General features: G+C 38.9%; 1 long non-coding RNA gene across 1 annotated transcript in view; it reads right to left on the bottom strand.

The window, feature by feature from the left end:
- LOC143160535 (uncharacterized) overlaps positions 1–9,655 on the bottom strand; it is a 47,801-nt gene extending 38,146 nt beyond the window's left edge. Inside the window, exon 1 of the long non-coding RNA XR_012995397.1 lies at positions 9,608–9,655. This is a non-coding gene — a long non-coding RNA (uncharacterized LOC143160535). The remainder of the gene's footprint in view (positions 1–9,607) is intronic.
- Positions 9,656–9,963: the final 308 nt, after the last annotated feature.

Consider the following 9,963-nt stretch of genomic DNA (forward strand, 5'->3'; position numbering starts at 1 on the left):
AAGAAAATATTTTGATAGAATCATCTCTGAACCAGAAGATCTACTATGGTTTTGCAGGCGTGCTAAAAAGGCATCCTTAGATATGTGAATTTGGGGTGAGAAAGTCAAAAAAAGGAGCAATGTGAAGCCAAGGAAAATGCTAATAGAGACGGGTCAAACGTGAGGATAAATTCTGAGTACCAAATTTCTTTGGCAAACATCTGACTGACTCTGAAAGCTGCTGCAACAGGCTGCTTGGGTGCTTTTTGAGGTGATCACTTCAAGGGTGGGGAGAGGGAAATTCCACTTCGAGACTCTGGCTGTCTCAGGAACTCAAATGAGTAACTATGGGATTTGCTCGGACTTAAGTACAGTAAATTACAAATCGTAACCTAATAGAAATACAGGTGTCCTACAAGCGTGTTCTGCAAATAACATTTAATATGAAGTCAATATCAAGTTAACAGTCAGTGACTGTAAAGTATCTAGAACTGGCAACAGCACAGTGCCAAAGTACTGTATTATAAGACTGACCTCTGAATTTATCAGCGCAAAGATTTACCTGGTCCTGTTGACCTATTTGTACAATTTGTATTACATCCAGTTTTTTGCATGACACTATAAAACATAAAAATGATGACCCACAAACTGACAAAGTTAACTAGTACCAAATTTTAGACTAATTCAGGAAAATTAACTATCTGCGATGGATTAGATTCACAGACTGCGCATCTGAACATCATAGTGTTTCATGACCTAGAAATAGTTCAGATACCACAAAATTACCTGGAATCTCTGTTTATCTGTAAAGGGTGTTGGTGATTGGTATGAATATTTGGATTACGAATACTTGGAGTGATATGTGTTTTTATCCTGGTTTTAATTTCAATTAGATGCCATTTATAACAAAGATTTACTTCACTGTGTCCAGAAAACTGTCTGTTCTTAAGGGTGAAAATTATTGAGTGCTACTATACCCCACTACACCATTCTTCAAGCTGTGCTGAAATCAATGGAAGACCGTACTATTGGAAAGCAACAGCTGATAGCATTGGTAAATGCCAATGTGTGTTCCACATTGAAGTGTCTTATTCCTGCCTTACACGCTGAAATAAGGAATCAGGTAGCCTATATGGATTTTGCAGTACACGTGCTGACTCTCAAAGTCCCCGTAAGTTAGGAAGTGTATCCTGTGTCATTCTTAGAAGGCTAGAGTATACTCTGCATTTCTAGATACTAAACTGCTAAGCAAATATCAAGAGAGGAAGTATTATCTCATTTCAGCAACAAGGGAAGCAGAGGAAAGATGCCGTGTGTAGGCTTGAGCAACCAAAAAACAGCAGGACTGAGACTGAACTTTAATAAACTTGAATGAAATATCTCTATAAGAAAATTTCATCATCTCTGTCTCACTGAATTCACAGAGTATTCAACGACTTGAGCGGACGTAGACAAAAGGAATCAGAAATTTGTGGCTTGTACTGCTTGTAGCCCAGTTGTTCAGTGGACTGTGAGTAATACTACTGGCGGGGGCTGAGATTGATTCTCCGCCGTCAGAGGGAAGGACCTTTTGCTACGGGTAATAACTTTTGCACTCTTAGTGCCAACTGAAAGAAATAGATGTGGCAGTACCTAATGGCAGGTATATTGCTCTCTACTAGGGCACAGGCAAAAGCCTGTTACTGTTTATTGTCCATTTTCATCCAAATGTGTTGAAGGCTTTCACCCTGGCTGAGAATTGATGATACTGATGCTGGTTTCGCGCTTGCACTAGAAAATAGTTCCCTATAAAGACAGGCAACAAATAGGAAATAGTGACTATATGGGAACAGAGGGCCATGTGATTTCTCTACAAAGAGAGGGTCCTCTGTTTCTTTGAACTAGCGTTCAAATCCGCAGTTAGCTTTTTGGTGCTATCCAGCCACACAAAATGTACGTGTAGCCTTTTTCCGCTTCTCAAATTTACTTGCAGTTTTACAGGTTGTTTCCTCACAGCGATACTAGTCTGTAGAAAACATTTTGGGCAATACAGGTAGAGAGACCTACAATTAAAATTACCCAGTGTTTTCCATTACAATTCCCTGTTACCAGTACAGACTTTAGCTTTATTATACTTCTGTGGATTGTATGGAGATTATTTATGCTCAGTATCAACAAAACTAAAAGTGGTACAGGCTCTTGGAATGACGTTAGATATCTAAGTGATGCTATTGGTGATAAAAGTTGATCCCTTTTATTGGTTCAGTTTCTTCTTCGGAATCTTTTGGATACATCAAGGTAATAAGAATTGAATGAAAGTGCAATAGGTACTTATATATTAGTCCACTGGCAGGAACTGTGAGGTGCCTCATGGAAAAAATGTACTCAGCAACTGTGGAAACTAAAGCTTCTTTTTTTTGCTGATGGCAGCAAAACTGAATCAACTAATTGACTCCGTCTATATTTTTACAGTTGGCTTCTAACATATTCTGAAGTTGGTTTTTACACTGCCTTTTTGAATTTCTGTTTCTGCTTCAAGAATGCACTGCCTTTGAAAATGGTCTGATCACCGTCGTGCTACAAGTAATAATCAATTTACGGTAGGATAGAAACACAAACAGAGTCTAAATATACTCTGCAGAAATATGGGAGTTCTTTAACCTGGACAGTTTCTCTGCCTGGAACTGAGAAATAACACACAAAAAAGAAACTGCAAACAGATGGTATTTGGCATGCCTTTAAATATAAAGATGAAGTAAACACAAATTCTTCATGTGTAAAACCAGTGTGAAACTGGGAGATCTGACATTTACAAAGTACTATCTTTGAAATCAGGGTGGGTCTTTTTAATTCTTTCATTTTAAGTATTTTTGGTTCAAAACAACGGAAAACAAATTTAATGGCGTGCCAGATTTTAATTTTTTTCGGAGCATTAAAATGACTCCGCAGAGATTCCAGGAAATTATTTATTCACAATAAATTAGAGCTGCTGAAACTGCCAGCCAGACTGTCTGCAGCAAAACTTACAAATGTTTTATTGTCTAGCATCATTGAAGTCTGCCAATAAAATCGGGCTTCATTCTACAGTCAGTGAAATATTGTACTCCCTCTATAGGGCTGTTTATTTAGCATCCACTCACGTCGTGTGTGTTTATGCATGTGTGTGCATGTGCACTGACAAATGTGTGTTATCTTATAAAGAGGAAAATCGAAACAGACATAGCTGAAGATGGAGTACAAGGACCTTAAATTAAGCTATTTTCATTCTGAACCTTGTTCAGAGACCCAGTAATATATATTCTCTTCCAGCATTTATGGTTTACAAACATATATAGCCTTTACAAAGGTATAGTGGGCTAGTAAGCTGTACAAACGAACTTTTGTTGAAGCCTTTTAGTGTCGCTGTATTTTTACCTCTGCATTCAAATCATGAAATATTTATTTAGAAAAATAATCTGGAGAGTTCACAGGTGAACAAAGAGTGACACCCACAGCATGCCCCCACATATTCTTTGGACAGAAGGGCGGGCCTCATCTACATGGTGTTTGTTTCAATATTTATCTGGAAATATTGCTTACAAATTGAGAGAAAGAGGTTTGCTCGGTCTTTAAAATAAAAAAGATTGATAAGGCATGGAAATTGTAATAGAAGTAACTTAACGAGCATGCAGATCGAGGTTTATGCGACGTGCCTATCTTTCAGCTAGGAAGCAGACTGAAAACAACTCATCGGACATTAGGGATTTTTAACAGTTATTGAGGCTTCTTCAAAAATGCCCCTTGAAATGAACTGGAGTCTTTCAACTGGCCGTGTCAAAGTAAGCTTGGATCAGGCATCCATACCATTCCCATAATGGGCCCATACAGACCCAGAGCACAGAGGGAAAAGGTCCGTGCAGTGTCTTCTACTGTACAACTACTTCTGATGAATTGCTTCCCTTTTAGACGTTCCTTTTTACCACGATATTCTCTGAACTTTTTCTCTTGAAAGCTTAGTAAAAGAAGTGTACCAATTTCGCTTTTCAATCCTAACAGTAAAACTAGGTGAATCTACAAGGCTGAGTTACAGATTTACCATCTCAGTTAGTGAAGTTGCATTTCCATCTCCCGACTTTGTGCAGAGACAAGCAGATCATCAGCAACGCATTCACAGCACTGTGAGAATAAAAGTAAGGCTTTTGCTCAATTAAGCCATTTATTACACTGCATAGCAAAAATCTGTGGTTTCTTTAATTTAGGCCTATGACTTTCATAAACTGAATTGAGTGGAGGGGGGGACAAAGGTGGAAGGGAGCCTATGACATTTTAAAATGTATTTTAAGGGAGTGTTCTGATTCCGTCTGTGTCAACACTCCTGTCTCCCAGGTACCAGAACTTGGTGTAGCTTTGCTGCGGTGTTATCACAGAATCCTCTAAAAGCCCAGCTGTGAACTTGATAGAGGAAAAGGAGTCTAAATTCTTCTACAACTTGGGCTGCCCACAGAGTACTCCCTGAAGGGAATTCCATAGTGAACGGGATACATCATAAAGTAATACTTCCCAGGGCATTTGCTCTATTTTCCCCTACAAGTTTGGAGAAGAGTGAATCTAGAGAAGCTTATTTAATTTCCCATTTCAGTGGGCCTTTGAGAAAGGTTCCTGAAGGGGCTTTGGAAGACCTGGGTAGGCTGGGGGAATCATGCTACAATTCTAGAAAAGTAGGTTTTAGCTTCCCCTCCTGGGATGGGAGGCTGCTATACACCTATGAAGAAGAGGAGAGAAAGGGAATGAGTAACAGGCTACCCAAATTCCTGTAGTCCTCACTCAGTTAAAACCTACTGCCTGGCATTTGTTGCTTAATTTCATACTTCAAAGGATTTGAGCCAACAATCCCCCTTGTTTTAGAGGTCAAACAGACTTCTAGTTGCTTCCCTTTGCCCACTCTTATTTTTCTTTTTTTAAGTTGGGCATTATTGCCTTTGTGACTTTTCGAAGTGAATGAGATCAAAGCTTTTGGGCATATGATGTTCTGCAGTTTTCAACGGCTCTTAAGGTGATGCCAAAACATGATGTGAAAAGTCCCATTACTCTAAGATTAAAATACCATGTTTTCTGAGGTACAAAAGTGAGATGGATGCTTAAAATACCTCTTCCAGAGAATAACATAGGATAGTTAAAAGAATAACACAGGAAAATAGCAATAAAGGGGCATTACTCCTGTTTCCAGTTCGGTTCCGCACTAGCTGTTTAGTCCCAGTTCTACTGACAGCATGTTGTCAATAGGGTGATTACAGTTTTTTACCAGTGATAGTGGACATAAATGTGGTCATAAGGTTAGAATGATGATGCGTTTTCTTTCAAATGTGTTATGTTGAAGCCTCTCTCTTTCCTTTTTGTTAAAAGGTATGCATCACTTCAGTTTTTACTTGCTGTGCACTAGGATATTCAGTTCTTTGCCACTCATAATCGGAATTATCTGGTAGTACATGTAATCCATCCTGTATGGACTTCTTGACTTGAGTCAAAAGAAGGGCCCCAATGGCATAGCAAATTTTGGATTAGAATCTTTCTAAAAACTTGCTTTGTACATACATCATCGGAAACCAGTTACCATATTTCATTAATACAGATGATGCACGTTGAGAGATAATGTAATCAAAATGGGACTGATGTGAGTCAGAAGAAACTCCAAGCCTTATTTTGCATTCCTGATCTGCGGAATGTCGCACTACATGTCCACCCCTCAACACAACGTTTCCTTTAAAAGGTGTCATTCATGACTAGATAATTACAGCAACCTTCCAATATAGGATTAACATAATAATAACTAGTCAAAAGGAGTGTTAATTGTTCATTCATAGCTCATGTCCTAAATTTCACACCCCGTGTCATATAAAACATAGATGAAATTCCATGAAAAGAATAATAATTATAGAAAACTCAGGGAACAAATGTACTACATGGCAAAATCCTTATCTGAACATTCTGATTACATTTTGCTTCATTTTCAGGAGAAGATCAAAAACAATTGCCACCCCCATTATCTTACTAAAGCATCATAAAACCTTATCACAGTACAGAGTTGTTATTTAACCAGAAAATTAAATAAGAACATTGGATAAAAATTTTGGTTTGTGAATATTTGTCACTCATCTTTAATGAGTCTTCACGCTCCAAAATTATTAACCTGGGATGCTACATGGACTCCATTTAACCCACATCACAAATTTATTTAAAGAAACATTATAAACTCCATAACATATGACTTGCATAATGACTTTGCACAAATTTGAGTTAGGAATAACTCTGCTAACTTCTGTGGAATTACTTCTGTTTTCCAAAGCATAAATGAAGGAGATGCCTTCTATAGCAACTAAAATATGTTTGCACGTTTCTTAATTCTTTACTGTTCAACCTTGAAAGACTTTAGCTTTAACAAAGGATTACTTGTTTGTTTTCAACAAACAAAATGATTGATGTTAGGATCGTATTTGACTATTAGTATGATGGAAATTACAGATCTCTATAATTCAGTGCTGGACTGCTCATAATGTGAGATCCCATTAATACTGTACAATAATGCACCTTTGTCATTCTTTGGAAAATATACTACTTGTTCTGTGAAGCTAGCAAGAAATGTAGTATTTGATTGTCATTTGCTAAGCCACTATCAGTATATTCCTACAAAAACATGACTGACGGTATAATAAGAATTCTAAATTGTTATTTTCTTGGACAGTAATGCAACTTTCCTTGTAGTTTCGTTACAATTAATTTTTATACTAGCTATTTTGAAAAGAGAGAGGCTTTAATACTTAACTAATTATGAGGCAGTTTCTGCTGTTGACAAAGAATGAAGTTCAGTCAAAACGTCCTTGGGCTTTTCTAATACAGTGAGACTGTTTTACATCTTAAATTGATTCAGAGATTGTTTATGTATTTCATTCCTGCAGAGGGATAAGAGGATTTTAGTCTGATGTTGTTTGCTTGGAAGTGATGAAAATTGCTCTGTGGATGAGCTGCATCCTGCTGGTTCTTTCTAGGCCTATTGTCTGGGCAGGGTGTAATTGCAATGTACACGCTCTAAAAGATTTCCTTGGGTTACCAACAGCTCAGAAGTGACAAATGCTTTTTTTTTTTTTCCTTCTTTTCTTTCCATTTTGTTGTATTCTGAGGGGGGGGGTGTTTTTGCAAGGCTTCATAACTAACCCTGACCTATGAGACAGGTATCCACTTGTTAGGTAGCAGTGCAAATCTGAAAGGGAATTAGTCAACAAAGCAAAAATACTCACTCCTGATGAAATGCTGTCATTAAAAGCAAACCTATATGTGCTAGATAACATCTACCCTGGTTCTGTGCTGGGGGTGTGACAGGAAGGAAGGATTACCCTTCCCTTCTTCTCCCTTCCGTGCTAATGAGCACTTCACTTCATTCCTTTAGCACTCACTCGAGGAGACACCATACATTTTCTTACCTCTCCCACTCGCTACCATGTGGAGTTACAATTACAGAATCTGCTGAGGAGGGTACTAATATTACTTGCCCCCCAAAATATTTTCTGAACCAGAGCAATTATTCTTGCCAACGACTCTGAAAGAAAACCTCCAATCCTGTGTTTTTCTGCTACAGATCATCTAGAATCCAGTCTCGTAAGAGCTGAAGATATCCAGCAAAATTGGCAAACGTTAATAGGACCATAATTACTGTGCTCCCTGCCCTATCATCAGCATTGATTTCTTGCATGGCTTCCAATGAGGAAAGGAAGGAAAGAATGGGAAGAGGAAAAGTAAGGAAAAAATAGAAAGGTATTTTAAGCTTTAAAGCATCTCAGTAGGAAGAGAGCAGGTCTCGTGAGCAGAACCCTTTTCTGTTCGCTTATGGCCAAAATGTTACACCAGCCCCAACAAACCCACATGTGAGTTGAATACAATCTTTGGGCTTTGGTTGATATAATCTTAGACTAGACACTTCGGCAGGACAGTGTTACTAATATTTTTAATGTTGTTCACATTAAGCCTAGCTCTGCCTACATACACATGCAGGCAGACAATATCCCATGATCCAAACAGCCTTTAGAGTAATTAAATAATACACAAAGGGTGAGGGACAATTAAAGTGTAGTGTATTGATGGAATATATAGTGCTATGTTTGAAAAATGCCTATGTATGTTTAGCTATAATACATGATTGGAGAAATCTAATGGCAACTGGATCCAATGGGAGTTTTACCACTGACTTTAAGCCTCATGGAAGGATAAAAAGCAATATACAGTAAAAAGGATGCCAGTTTGCACATGCAGGGTGTAGCTTTTTCATCATTAGTATGGTGGTTAGCACTGTAGGAGGTATCATTACATACTGGGAGTTTTTTATAAGTTTCAAAATTCTTTCTCTGTCTCTGTTGTATGAATGGCCCTATTTACTCCTCCAAGAGTTGGGGAGAGCTGGGGTGGGAGGTGGGGAAGAGAGGGCACATTTCAGGTCTGAGCAGCAAACACTCAGCCCTGGTGTTTTGAGGGTCCGTGTGGGTCAGGTTTCACGCGGCTATTTTGGTACTCTTTCCAGGTAATGGGTACTACAAATTTAGCCCATCTCCAGTGGTTGGCACTCAAAAGTGAGCATAGCTGCTTTTGGGTAGCCCAGTGAAGGAAAATATCCAGAGTAGCTGCTAACAGACAGACATTGTCTGTCTCACCAAGAACCCTAATACACAGTACATTCTCCCAAAGTTAGTACTGATATCATCAATGATATTTGTCTTACTCTTCCCAGTTGTAATTCCTACAAAACCTTGAACATAGCCTTTTCAGTGTTTAAAACTATTTTCCTTCTTTTGAGGGACGCTCCCCCCCTCTTTTCCATTACATTAAAGGAAGGAAAAGGAAAAGGAAACCTGCTTGCAGTAGCTGCTTTCTAAAATCCTGAGGATTTCATTCTCTAATTGATGAGCCTTACAGAAACACATAGCATTAAAGCAAGATATAGAATCAATTCCATGCTTCTGAAGTAGTGGGAACTTGTGAAAACAATAAAAACAGAGATGTAAATAGGTTCCTTTAAGCAAAGCTCAGTATAATCTTTCTGATTAGTCTTGCCTGTAAGAAGGAGCCATTTAGATTTTAGCTGCTAATCAGGAAGATATATAATGGGATTTTTTTTTAAGCATCCTCTGATGTTTATTTTCCCTGAAAAGAGTAGACTACAGTGAACCTTCTATTTCTGTTTCATCAGTTTCTGGACCTACATTTGTTCTAATAAAAAGTATAATGCTGCCAACTCAAACAGCAGTGTGGTGAAACAGAGTTCCAGCAAACGAGCAAAAACCAACTTCCACACGTACAAATAAAGGAACTGAATGGGACTAATGATACCCCAAATAGCAAGGTACTCCTCCTTCTGCTTTCTTCAGAGTCACAAGCCATCAACAGTTCAAACTCAGTACTAAAAGGGAGACTTGCAGAAAAACTGGAAGGGAACTCCAAGGTGTGACAATGATGGAAAGATCTTGAGGATTTCTTGCGGTAAAGCAAGACCAAGGCTGCCAAAAGAGCTATTCAGGTCCTTGTAAAGCCCTTTGTGTTACCCAGTATCGTAGTTATGAAATTCAATTCTATAACAACAACAAAAAAAAAAAATTAGTACTCTAACACCATTCTTTGCCTCACATACCTCTGCAAGTGCTTCCAGCCTTTTCAGTCAGACTTGCCCCATGGAGAGCTGACCACCAACTAGTCCTTCCCTGTGCCAATAAGCCCTGTTTCTCTGCCAGTATGGGTGGAGCGCCCGTGTAAAATAATCTTCTCCCTGCGGGAGACTGTACCAGTCTTTGTGAGGGTGGCATGACTGACCCACTTTCTTTGGAAAGCACCTCAGCACAAGTCCTGTGAGCACATTCCAGAGCTCCCTTGTTCCCTGTTCACCCAAGAAGCAATTCCTTGGCAGCTTCCCCCTGTGCTTCACCCTGCCCGCGCTGGCTGTCTCTCTCAGGGCCTCCTTCCGAGCGTGCTGCTGCTAAGCCTCATGAT

The sequence above is a fragment of the Aptenodytes patagonicus genome, chromosome 5 (assembly GCF_965638725.1).
Source record: "Aptenodytes patagonicus chromosome 5, bAptPat1.pri.cur, whole genome shotgun sequence".
In the NCBI taxonomy this organism is placed as follows: domain Eukaryota; kingdom Metazoa; phylum Chordata; class Aves; order Sphenisciformes; family Spheniscidae; genus Aptenodytes; species Aptenodytes patagonicus.